The sequence below is a fragment of the Cinclus cinclus genome, chromosome 7 (assembly GCF_963662255.1).
Source record: "Cinclus cinclus chromosome 7, bCinCin1.1, whole genome shotgun sequence".
Taxonomy (NCBI): Eukaryota; Metazoa; Chordata; class Aves; order Passeriformes; family Cinclidae; genus Cinclus; species Cinclus cinclus.
Window position 1 is genome coordinate 2,068,577 of NC_085052.1, and position 13,727 is coordinate 2,082,303.

A 13,727-nucleotide genomic window follows, 5' to 3' on the forward strand; every position below is an offset into this window, starting at 1 on the left:
AGTTTGTGAACTATTTGCATTAAACTTGTCGCATTTATGATAAAATAAAGTAACTCCCCATGCACAGCAGCCACTTTTCAATACTCTGCTCTGACTTGATGATCTAATTTTATATATATATTTATTTTTTTTTTCTTTAATAGCAAAGAATGCACAGCTTGCAACAGTGACAATATTCAGTTGTGGTGGTGGAGGGCTGATCCTGGCTGGTGCCACCAAAGCAACTCCATCAGTGATGGAGCAGGGGAAAGAAAATATAACTAAAATGTCAAGGGTCGAGATAAGTCAAGGAGAGATCACTCACCCCTCACCCTCACGGGTAAAACAGCTTCAACTTGGGGAAATCAGTTTAATTTATCACCATTCAAATCAGAGCAGGGTAATGAGAAATACAAACCAAATCTTAAAGCACCTTTCCCCACCCCCCGACCCCTCTCTTCTACCTGGCTCAACTTCACTGCCCATTTTCTCTCCCTCCCCATTCCCAGAGGCGCAGGGGATGGGAATGGGGCTCTGCTCATTTCAGCTCCTTCCCACCTTGCCCGGCTCCCCTCCCCTGGCTGCAGGGACTCGAATCTGGACCTGGAGCAGCTCCTGCCCCTCCTTCCTCATGCCCTGGGGGCTGCAGAGCTGCTCCTCTCCCTACCCAGCTGAAACTGTCCTGGGTTTTTTATCCCCTTCCCAACCCTGTTATCCCAGAGCTGCTGCCACCATCTCAGCTTGGCCAGCAGTGGCTCCATGCTTTATCAAGGTAGGAAACACCTGATCAGAGGTGCATTGTATCAGGAGAAACATTCCTGTGTTCATTTGTCCCTTGTGCTGGACAAACTCCTTGTCCTGTACATAATTAGGGGCCTAGAGCTGGGAAATGGGGAAAACTTCCAGCAGCTTGTCCCAGAAACCTCCCCCACTACCAAAACCTTGTCAACCCAAAACAGTTGTAGGGAATAAATTCTTTTGAAATGAATGAGCCACTGGGTTAATTTCTTCCCCACTTGAGGAAAGCTGAGGAAGGGAGCCTGACCACAGGGAAATCCCATGGTTTGGCTGTCTCTTCTTTCTCACTGGTGAAGGATCCCGGGAAAAGCTTCAAGCTGAGCATCTAAAAATGGGGTTCAGGGTGGAACATCTGCCTGCAGTGCTGCCATGGGGGCGTGGAAAGGAATGGAAGGATTCTGAGTTGATCGTATGAGAAATTCGTCCCTTTTGGAGTCAATGCTGCTTGTCCTGAGCTGGGTCATCAAAATGAGGTGGCCCCAACACGCTGGGAGCCTCCAGTAGTCCTGGAGCGTGTAAGAACTGGAAAGAGGCCATCAAACAATGCCCAAGAGGAGGTCAAAGCATTTGGCAGCCAGGCAGGAGCTGCTTTCCCCCTGGAGCAGAGCCGGTGGCATTTGCCCTGGGAGGGGATGAGCCCAGGATTCAGCTTGGGCAGCACTTCCAGCCAGAGGATGAGAAACCTCTCCCAGGAGCAGGGAGCGTCCCAGACAGGAGTGTCCTGTCTGCAGATCCAGAAAAGGCAGCTTTGCTGGGCGACTGGCTCCAGTCCACATCCTGGCAGCCAAGTGGCAAATTTGTTCCCTCCTTTTGTCCTGGTGGTGTCCCAGGGAAAGCAGCCAAAGGTTGTGATCGCCACGATCTGCAGGGAGGTCAGGTTGTGGGAATTCTTCTGGGAATGTTTCCTGACCCACCCCGGTTCCCAAACCTACACAGAACTTCTGCTGTGCCTTATGCTGCTCACAGCTGGCAGGAAACATTATTTTTTTGTTTTTCTTCCAAGGACATTTTACCTGAAAGAAATGACAGGGAAAGGTGGGAAAAGTTCATATTGTTTGCAGGCTGATCCCAGTGAGACCAGGACTTGGGGAGAACAGAAAGCAGCTACAACTTGGCTGGTTTTAATCCATTTGGGTCTCATTAATGTGATAATGCCTGGAACGGCCAAGAGCTTCTTGGCCAAAAGGCAAAGGTGAGAATCCGTAAGAAAAATCAGATTGTAGAATTTTGTAAGGAGATCAAAATCCTGTAAGAAATACTTAATTCACATTTAACTGCTTCAGCTTTTCTGAGGACAAATCCATTAAATTAAACAAAAAGTTGTATTCATATAATTCACACCAAATTCTTGAAACCCTCCATCCCATTACACTATTTAAAAAAATATTTATACCTGTGCATGGAACAGATTTTTTTTTACCTGACAAGAGTAAAGTCTTCCCTAATTAATTGTAGGAGGAATTCTGTTTCCTGTGCCATCCATATAAACCCCAGATTCAAGTAGAGGTGAAACAAGACTATCTCAATATTTCCAAAGCAAAACTATTTTTTAAAATAATTAATTATTGATTATGAAAATTATTTTTTAAAGTGTGATTCAATTTCTGCCCAGACCTGAGTGCTGGGTGTCTCCTGACACCAAACCCAGGTGAAGCCAAGTGGGAAATGTCAGGAGAAAACAGGAATAGAGTCTGATACACGAAAAAAGTTCTAATACCGGAATAAAGTATATAAAAAAAAAAAGGTCATGGAGTAATATTTGTGTGTGGCTTCTTTGCCACTCCATCGATACCTCAAGCAAACCAAAAACCTTGTTTGAGTTTTGGCTTTCTTTTTTAAATCTGTAATTTTATTCCTTCTCTTACACTGAGAGTAACGAGTTGGTTTTACTCTTATTTTATCACAGGAAAGTTTTCCTGTGTGTCTCTTTTTTATTATTATTATTTTTTTTTCTACCTAAAGCAATTAAACTGCTGATGGGCATTTACTGAATCAGGGGCAGGTGATCCAGAGCTGCTGCTGATGCCAGGAAATAACCTGGAGCAGGAGAAGGATGAGCCCTGAAAAGCAAAGATACAGATATTCATCTAAAAGTACCACTTTTAGAAATCTAATGCTAAGTTTTCTTTTCAAGATTTTTCCACTAGAACAAAAATAATACCTAATTTTTTTTTTTTTACTTTTCAACTACATTTTCAGGGTTTTTTTACCAGGTCAGTATTCACTTACCTATCTTAACATGACTTTTTTCCATTCTGAAAAGGCATCAGTGCAAAGCATTCAAAACAAGCCATGCCTCTGTAGAATATTAAAATGAAGTACAATAAAGTAAAATAAAGTAAAGTAAAATAAAGTAAAGTAAAATAAAGTAAAATAAAGTAAAGTAAAATAAAATAAAGTAAAATAAAATAAAGTAAAATAAAAGAATGTAAAATAAAATAACATTTAACATAAAATTAAAATAAAAGAAAACAATCAAGAATTAAAATAAAATTAGATAAAATAAAGTAAAATAAAATAATGTAAAATAAAACAATGTAAAATAAAATAACATTTAACATAAAATTAAAATAAAAGAAAACAATCAAGAATTAAAATAAAATTAGATAAAATAAAGTAAAATAAAATAATGTAAAATAAAACAATGTAAAATAAAATAACATTTAACATAAAATTAAAATAAAAGAAAACAATCAAGAATTAAAATAAAATAAGATAGATAAAATAAGATAAGATAAAATAAAATTACATATTTTCATTCTGGGCAACCAGTTAAAACTAAACTTTTCAGTGGGCAATGAGAGTGTGAAGCATCTTGTTTTTTGCACCACAAACCTTTTCTCTGAGCAGTAAAACCCCTAATTATGTACAGGATAAGGGGCTCCTCCAGCACAAGGGACAAATGAACACAAATTAATGTTTTTCCTGATAAAATGCACCTCCTGGTCAGGTGTTTCCCACCTTTACAACCCAGCAGCACCTTGATAAACAACAAGAAATTGATATTTAGTCCTCAGCAATAACCTGCCTTGCTGCTAGAAGTTCACAACAGATTTAAATACACATATTTTAAGCAGGGACTATTAAAAAACATTTTTTTGTTTTTTTTTTTTTTTTTTTGCCATCTCCAGTTTTTTCCTGCTAATTGTCAGAGGTGAGGAATTACCCAGACCTGGGAAGGCTCTTCCATGCTGTTTTGGCAGCACACTGCAGCCCTGCCCTCCTGCATCCCTGGAATTCCAGCCTTTGGCCTCTCCTGAGCAGCCCTGCTAAATTGGGTAGTGCTTTTGGAAGTGAACAAATTGGGACCAGAAAAAGACCCCAAGCTCATTTTCAATTTTGTTCTGAGCTCCTGTTTGAACTGGAGTAGTTAGGAAAGCAATAAATAGGCCAGGGCCATGGGGGAACAGCTCTTGATGTACATTTGGGTCAGGGGCTACCATTAGGATTTCTTTAGGAAGATATTCCATTAAAAAAAAATAAATAATAAATTCCAACCACAAAAAAAGTTTTGTGCGGAGCGTTTTTAGGAAGTCATGAATACAACAATAACAATAAGCACTGCAAAATTAGAGCTGGATGAGATTTAGAACCAAGTTTATTTTACTCTGTCACGTATGGATTATAAATTTACCTCCCCAAATGTCTCAGCTTGCAATTTAAAACAGGCATTCCACACACTTGTGATTAATTACTATGCAAAGATATTAATTGAAGAAATCTGTGCGCTTACAATTATGTTTTTAGTGAATTCTCTAGTTTAGCATTATTAGAAGTATTAAATTTATATTAATAGAAATAATTTAAGTAATATAAATCTCATTAGGAAAAAGTCAATAATAAAAAAAAATTCAGTCCATCATTTTTATCTAGATCCTTAAACTGCAGTCAGTGTTTTATTACCCAGGTTTATGAGAGCTGCATAAATAAACAAAATAACAAATCTCCCTGACTTTTTTTAGTTCTTCTGTCTTGTCTTTTCAATGATTTACACAGAACATGTAGACTGAAATTTGGGTTTTTGAATGGAGATAAATCATCATATAGATTTTGGTGGGCTTTTAATGAAGTTTGCTCTGCTTCTCTCATACATGGCCTGTAAATTTATATTAGACTGGGCAAGATTAAAGCAAGAGGAGATATTTAGATGGGATAGCAGGGAGGAATTGTTCCCTGGGAGGATGGGGAAGGGCTGGGATGGAATTCCCAGATTTGCTGTGGCTGCCCCTGGACCCCTGGCAGTGCCCAAGGCCAGGTTGGACACGGGGGTTGGAGCACCTGGGACAGCGGGAGGTGTCCCTGCCATGGCAGGGCTGGAACTGGGTGGGATTTCAGGTCCTTTCCAACCCAAATCTGGGATTCTGTGAAGAATTTATTCCTGTCCTTGGACTGGAAGCTGGCCAGGTTTGCCTGCAAACACATTCCCTGGCACCAGGGGAAGTGCTGGGAAGCGCTCAGCCCACGGGGAACCCGTCAGTGGATTTGCTCCCACAGAAATTTCCTTGCTCAATCTTAATGCAAAATATTAAGAAGAAAATATATATTTTTTTATATATATATATATATATATATCACCTTGGCACCATCATCTGCAACACCTGGAGCATCCAGAGCAAGACTCAAAGCTCCTCTTCAGCTGAATAATGAAGGGCTGCTCTCAGCACATCCAGGTGTTTTTGTAGGACAGCACATTCCACGGGTGGATGCTGTGCCAAAGGCCAGGTGTGCTGCTTTGACCCAAAGCTGCTCCATCCCTCCCTGACCTGGACAGGAGGGACGGGCACCGGGGGCCATGGTCAGCTGGGCAGATGTGGTCAGTCCTTCACCTCTGTTCCTGCTCCCCAGGGGCTGCAGCCCTTCCCTGCTCCAGCCTGGTTCTCCATGAGCCTCTCCAACGTGAGTCCTGTCATTTATTTCTGCAGATAGATGATCTCGTTTTTATTTTAGAAGCTTCTTTTTTAAGGAATTTTAATGATCGTTCATAATTAGTGGATCATTCATAATTAGTGGACCTTTCTGATCATTCCTGCCCTGCCTTTTGAAACAACCAAGGGATGCTTTGGTATTCTTGAAAATAAATTAATGATTGATTTGATTAATATAAACAACAATCAATTGTTCATTTTGATTTTTTTTTAATTCCTCCACAGTTGGATGCTGTTTATCACCACTCTAGAGTGAAAGTAAATAATAAAACAGCTCTCATGGAATGAATCATTCAAATAAATGACAGAAAAATATAAAAAAAATCCCCAAGAAATATCTACCTTTGTTATTATGAAGACAAGGTCCTTCTCTTTCAAGGCCTTTCTTTAAAAATGGAGGAAAAGCTTGGCAAGGCCTGCCAATATCTGTTTTGATATTAATTATTAGATCAGAATTGTATGAAATATTGTTTGCTGGTTAGAGCAGAAACACTTTGGGAGATCACACCTTTGAATAATTAAGGATGCAAAGGAAAAGATTAAGGCTTTTTAAGCAGTTCTATCCAGTTCTAATAATAAATGACCAAAAGTTTGGATAAGAGGAGAAATGAAGTCTTTGCTAATTATTATTACAGTTGCTTTCTGTAACTGAGGTCACGTCAGAATTCCAATAAATTTGATTATTTCTGATGGACAAATCACTGCCCAGAGAATCTAAACTTAAATAGTGAATGACTGGCTGCCCACTGTATCTCTTGATGAATTAAATCTCATTATTTCCCAAAATAATCTCTAGTGAAGGCTACTCAGCCAGCACAACATCCATTTATTTTGCACAGAATCATTAAGGTTGGGAAAGACCTTAAAGATCATCAAGTCCTACCATCAACACCTTGAAATAGTTCCTGAAAAAAAAGATTGATTTACACTGAAAAAGACTTTTCTCTCTTCACTCCCTAAGGCAAAAACTTGTTTCCTCTTCCTTCCCTGCTTCTCACAAGGGAATTGGTCCTTGGAAAACATAAAAAAAGGACTTGGAAAAAGGGTTTTCCTTTCAAAGAAAGTTCGTAACGTGTACTCAAATAACTTTTCTTTATTCCTACCTCATCTGTGTCATCCTGTGCTTATGGACAGGCATGAGAGCGAGGAAAAGGCAACAAAAACCCAACAAATGTGGGGTTTGGGGCTGGAATTTAGCAGGGACACGGGGATGGGAGGCACAGGAGGGATGGACACTGGGAAGGTAAACAAAGCAAGCCCAGGATGGGCTTTTCACCCAGCAGCAGCATTTTAACCCTTTTAATTTGAAAAGCAAGATGCTCACAAATACAGTGAAGTCATGTATTCAATTTTGCCCAACTACTGGTGTGAAATTTTAATCAAAAAACTAGAGAGCTCATTCAAAAAAGAAATTAGTGAAGAAAAAAAAATTAAAAAAAAAAAAAAAACTTTGGTCGTCTCTCATCAGTGAAAACTGATTTAGTTATGCAAATTACTGCTATGAATATTAAACCACTGATGAAAGGTTTTTAATGAAGGGATCTTTTGTTTTGGAAATGCAAGGGTATATGCTTTAATTTCTTGCTAATTTACTGTTCTTTGATAATGTTCGCATTTTCCCCAAAGTGACTGCACTGATGGGTTTAATACTGTGAATAGAACTACAGGCCAACAATACTGGTTTTGACAAGCCTTCCCCTGTGTAACTATAGATCATGATTTGCAGCCCCTTATGCACAATTCTATTAGGGTGAATTTTGTCTACAGGGCTTTCCATGAAATGAATTCTCATTTTAATGTTAGCCTCCTGCAGTTTTTAATTTTTAATCTGTAATATGAAATTGCAAATTTTACAAACATCATTTGAAAAAGCCACTAGGACAGAACCGAATGCCAAAGTTTACATATTGCCTAATTAGACTGTTATGAGAAGCAGCTTATCAATGTCAAGCCAAAGATCATCAAAAAATCCAATTACAAATTTGAAAAACACATATATTTATAGGTTCATTTTGTTTAATTTGCATCCGATTAGCTTAATAATTGTTTAAAAATTGTATTAAGGTTAATAATTTGGGTTCAGTTAGCAACACACCTGGGCTGCCCAAGTGGGTACCCCACCAAAAATAAAGCTCCATGGTGATCTTTTCCAGCAGAAAGCACAGAGAGCTCATTACTCAAATGACAAGGCAATTTTAAATATGAAAAGTTATTAAATCCACTCACAAGCTGCTCTTTTTTCAGCTGTTACTGGTCAGGACCGCTCAGGGTGGGCTCTCCCAAACCGTCCAGGAGGATTCACCTCATTTTACAGCCCTGGATGTTGAGTCCTGTCTCACCAGCCAAGGTCTGCTCCAAGATCCTGACAGGGAATTTGGATTTTAAAACTGGCATTGAAAGGGGAGGGATGGAGGGCAAGGCAGGGGTTGTTTCTTTGTAGGGTCAGTTTTGGAGCAAGCTCAGAGTGGACTTTTTTAATTGCAGCAAGGGACAGGTCTGGGAAATGGGATTTGTGGCTGGACTCAAAGGTCTTTTCCAACCTAAGTGATTCTAGAATTCCATGAATTCCATCAAACAGGTGCCACATCCAGCATCACGTAAGCGTTTTGACTCCTGAAAGTTCTTCACTCCCATTCCTCCCTGACGGTGTGTTGGTGCTGGCAGGGGTGCCCTGAGGAAACGCAGGAGCTTCCCAAGAGGGAACTGCTGTACCTATGGACAGAACTGATGCCATGGACCAGCGCAGCCATGGACAGGGACTGGGAAAGCTGTGGCCAAACTGGGAAGGATGGATGGTGGTATCCGTGTTTCTGCTCGCTCAGAAGCCAACTCTGCCTTGGGACTCCCCAGCCAAACTCTGTCTGGGATTCCTTCATTAAAACAGGAGTGGGGCCATCCTTTGCCTCGGGATGAAGGCTTTCCCTTTAGTTAATGGAAAAGCAGGAGGCTTCTCCAGAGGGGGAACGTGAGCACCAAGGCGAGCTGGAGCGCCCTGGAGGAACGGCCGCGTCTCCGCTGACTCCGCGGGATCTTGGGAGCCAACTCTCCAGATGATCAAATTAGTGCTTCTGCCTTCCTAATTGGCACGAGATGCACCAACTAATGAGCAACGTGCAGCGCAGCAGAGGAGGCACACGCTGGAAGAGGAGGAAAATGAGCTGGTGGTAATTGGTGGGCTTGACTCGGCTGGGATTAATCACGCGTTTTAACGGGAGGGCTACCGAGTCATGCCCACACCCCAAAAGGCACTGCAGTGCTGATTTGCACAGGTATAATGAGCTAGATTTTGGTAAATCCACCGGATTCGGCTTCAGAATAGAAAAAGCTGGTGGGTTTTCATCTGGTCCAGCCCCTGAAAGTCTCAGCTTTAGTTTTAAATTTAGTTTCAGGCTTTGACTGAGGAGATGCTCTCGGTGGGTTCAATTAAAATGGATTTGGCCCTTCACTTGCCTCATGGATGATTTCTGATCTGCCTGACCCTCCTCGAGGGGTTTCTCATTTCCCATTATTTAAAAATAGGTCATTGAGAGTTTTATGAACACATGCAAAATATTAATTACCAAGTTCACCAGCACAGTTTTGGTCAGCTGGTGGGATACCTTCCCTCCAAGAAAACCAGGGATTTATGGCAGTGAGCTCTTGGGAGATTTACAGGATAAATGCTCCTAAGGTGCTTGAGAAGAGCCTGGTCTAATCTAATGTACAGCTTCAATTAGCTGATTTTTAAAAAATAATATACTTGACCTTCTTGAGGGCAGTGAAAGTTCCCCGGTTTTCACAAACACTGCAATTTAAAATAGCTCCAAAACTGAGAGCATCAGATCCAGATGGAGATGCAGCTCCCTCTGCAAGGAACAGAAGAGAAAATCAGAAATTAATTCCTGTGCCACACAGTAGCCACTAAGACTTTGTTACATTCTTCCATCAAGCAGCCCAAGAACCCGAAATCACACAAAATCCCAATTTTCATTCCACCATGCCAGCACTTTTATTTGTCCTAGCAAATGCGATCCTCTCACTGAAGGAAATTATATTAAGGAAATTTAAAAGCTAAATATTTAAATATAAAAAGATTCTACAATAATTTCATACTAACAACAAACTTCATAATGATATTTATATTAAAACGCTAAATATTAACATTAATTTCATTTCTGAAATGAGCTTGTACTTAGAATTAAATTGAGAAATTTAGAAATTAGCTTCTACTTTTCAGATGGCTGCAAAGCTGTGCAATCCTTTGATCTCCTACCACAAATAACAAAAAAAAGGTAATTTTCTGGAAATCACAAGGGTTTTTTTGCTTAATGAGAGAGCTGCAATTTATTGTTAAGAAGTTTCTCTTCAGGTGGAACACGAAAACAACTCCAACCCAACAAATTATTGTGTCTGTCCAAGTTGAAACTTGAGCTTAAACTTGAGTTAAACCAGATAAAACTCCTATTTCTAAGTGCTGCAGTTCACTTAGTCCAGTTCTCTTCTGGATCTGGGAAATTTGTGTTGAAGGATTTGTATCAGCAGATTTCAAACTGCTGGTCTGAAGTCAAAAATAGGGATTTTAACTGCTAAATGAACATTGAGGAGTGAGACTTCTCTCAAACAGGTTTTGTTTTAAATATCCATCCAATTTTAGCAGGGAAAATCAGCCAAGATGAAATTTCTGGCATGATTTTTCTATCTTAATATCATAACTGTTAACATGCAGTAACTTGATTCAGATAATTCTAATAGCAGCACTAAAAGTAGTGGTAAAAACACTGCTTTGTTTCCAGTGTTTCTTCCCTAATACACACAGAAATATTTGTCTCAGTGTTTAATCTCTTCTGGGTTCAGCTAAAAAATATTTCCTGGGCAAGGTGATCCTGAATGATGCTGCTCAAAATCAGCAGTGAGTGGATATTGAAGCATTTCCCTCATGGTTTTATGGTATCCCACCCTTAATTCCAATTTCTGACTGACTCCTGTTAAAACTGCTATTTTCAGTGAAATACAGTAGAAAGTTTAACTCTTTCTGCCACCTGTCTTGTAAAAGTTGTGGTTATCAAACACCACTTCGGGATTACAGGGGTGTGTTTTAGCCATGCACAGTCCTGCATTCTACTGGAATTTAAAAAGTCCTTCTGGAGAAAAAAAAAAAATTACCAATATGGAAAATTTGCTTAAATTCATTAAAATTTAAAAGTGACATTTATAATGCTAAAGATCAGAACAGTATGGGATTTTTAGCTTTCAAATACACAAATTTTCCCCAATTTTTAGTGTCGATGTCCATTGCTATTTTATCATAAAGTTGACCCAGTGAGGGCAAATCATGACAGACAGGTCCAGACCTACCTGCCACTCACAGAACCATAAAAACAGCTGAGCACCATCAGAAGGTTCCCAGACGATCCCACACCCCTGACATTTCAATTCCAGCTGGGTTTTCATTACCTTTTTTAGTACTACAGAAGGAAAATTTACTTCATGAGATGTTCCTCAAGTTTAGTTTATCCACAAAGTCCAGCCTCTGGTGGCAAGCCTGAGAATATTCAGTATTTAGGACTTTTGGAGTGGCAGGGAACCTCACATGGAATTTTTTAAAAAGGGCAGGAGTTCCCACCTGTCTCCAGGATTTTTTTTTTTTTTTTTTTTGTGACCTCCTTTAAGTAGCAGCCATAAATTATATCCTAAAAGAACAGGGGAGGAAGCTGGAGTGGGAATCTATGGAGACAACATCCTCAAAGATCATCAGTTACCTGCTATCAGTTCATCTCTGAGAATTGCCTCCATCAGAGCCCAGCCTTTGGGAAATTACAGAAGTTCCCAAAATTCTGCAGATGTTTACAGCTCAGCTCCAAGGTTAACAGCTGCACTCCTGCCAAAATAACATCACACCTCCAGGTCAAGGCAGGGGAGGAATGCCATGGAAAGAGAGACAAATTAAAAGGTGCAAAATTCAAACCAATGCAAGTTTTCTTTCCATATTTCATGTAATTAAGCAGCTTGTCTTGCTGTCAAGGAACTCTTTCAAGCCAAGATCTCGCAGAAGTCTGGAAGAAAATTGGATATGAAAGAGACTGTCAGGAACAGGCACAGCTGTGGCATTGATGGCAATGCAGGGCTGAAATATTAAAATCCAGTTTTGTTGTCAGGAAGTTTTGAAGGTTTTGAAACTCCCTGTGACAATCAAGTTGATTTTTCAACCTTATTTATGTAGTGGAAGCAGAAAAGTCCATCTATTTTTAATAAGTGTGGAGATGAGGTTTAGAGGATAGATGGAGGTGCCCACAGGGAACGGTGGGATTGGTGACAATTGACAGCACAGCGGTGACAATGCCATCAAAAAGATGTTCAAACCAACACCCCTGGAAAAATAATGCTCCTGCTTCAATAATAAATCCTCTGCAGGGAATGAAAAGCTATGAGGATGCAGCACTTGGGGACATGGGACAGTGGTGGTGGCCTTGGAGGTGCTGGGGTAGGACTCGATGGTTTTGCAGGGCTTTTCCAACCTAAATGAGGCTGTGGGAATAAATATCAACTATATTTAAACAAGACTTAAAATACTTCTTCTTTACTACTCCCTCAAAATCACCGGAGAAATTCTCTTTAAATAAATTTCCAGATTTAAAAACATACAGATATATCTATACCCAGCAACTTATAAATGCAAGCAACAAACACTGATAAATAAGAAAATCAGGAAGCAGAGGCTTCTCTTAATTATGTCCCATTCCTTTCTTTTTCCTTAAGAAAATCATCTGCCCACATTAAAAATAAAGAAAAATTGACAACACAGAAAGTTTGCAATGAAATTTTCCTACTATTTCCTTTTTTTTAAAAAAAATGTGTTGCCATGCAATGGCCAATGAAGATGTAACACTACAGAAATTACAGAGATAATTTGGAAACTTTCCTAGAGGAAAGAGATTTCTTTGGTTGACCCCTGAGGTAAAAGATTTGTCTCAGCTCTCCCTCAGAATAATCTTCCTTGAGGTAGATTTGCAGCTTCAAATTTTCTGAGTGGAAATGGAGCTGCCCATAAAATACATCTTCATCAAATTTGAATCATCATCAATCATGATAAACATCAGTTCTACAAAAGAGCAGAGAGCAAATCCCCTCTGGAAATGTTCTGGACAGTGAGCAAAGCCATGCTCTGGGTGGCTGCAGTGTCCCCACAACTAAATCCAGGTTTATGTACAATGAAATGCATCAGCCACGTACCTTGAAACTCCTGCTGTGTCCCCTGGCTGTAGAACATTCCCAAAAATGACACAGCATCATTTTCCAGGACACTTCCACAAAGGAACCTTTACTTTGGGAATTCCCATCCTGCCTCGTGCACCCCTTCACACATCTGGACTTGCACAGATGCTCCTTCACAGGAAGTGTGTTCCTGGCATTACAAATCCTGGGCTCTACCCCTGGAGAGATCTCTCCAATTCCCACAAAAGCAGTGGGATACATTCCTTCGGGAGAGGCTCTGCCCACCTTAGACAAGGCTGAGACCAGGATTCCTTCCCACACAAGACCAGATCCAGTGAGGCACCTGGGAAAGTGGCAATGAGAGAAGGAAACAATTCCTGATAGTTTTGGATGGATGGGGAGCAAAACCCCAGCTCTGGAGGAGAATTGAGGCATTTAATCTGAATTTAGATTTGAATTAGGACAAAACCCGAAAGTGACAGATCAGAGCAACTGGAGAAAAGAAAAAGAAAAAATCCCACACTTCTTAGAAGCAGAAAAATATTCCTGTGGATCCCTGTATTTCCTAACCATGGCATTGGCATTGCTTACACAGAGGAGATAGCTTTGATTTTAGGGGAGATGGTAAAATGTTGCTTTCCTCCGGGATTTAAGGGCTAAAGTTGTAAGAATGTCATGTCTGGGAAACAGAGTTTAAAAACCCACAAAAAAACCCCAAACCAAACCAAAATAATATATTCTACTTCTCATATTAACCTTGTGAAGTTCAAGAGAATGTACCAGATTCTGCACCTAGGATGGAGCAACGTGGATGAATGGACAGACTGGAATTTC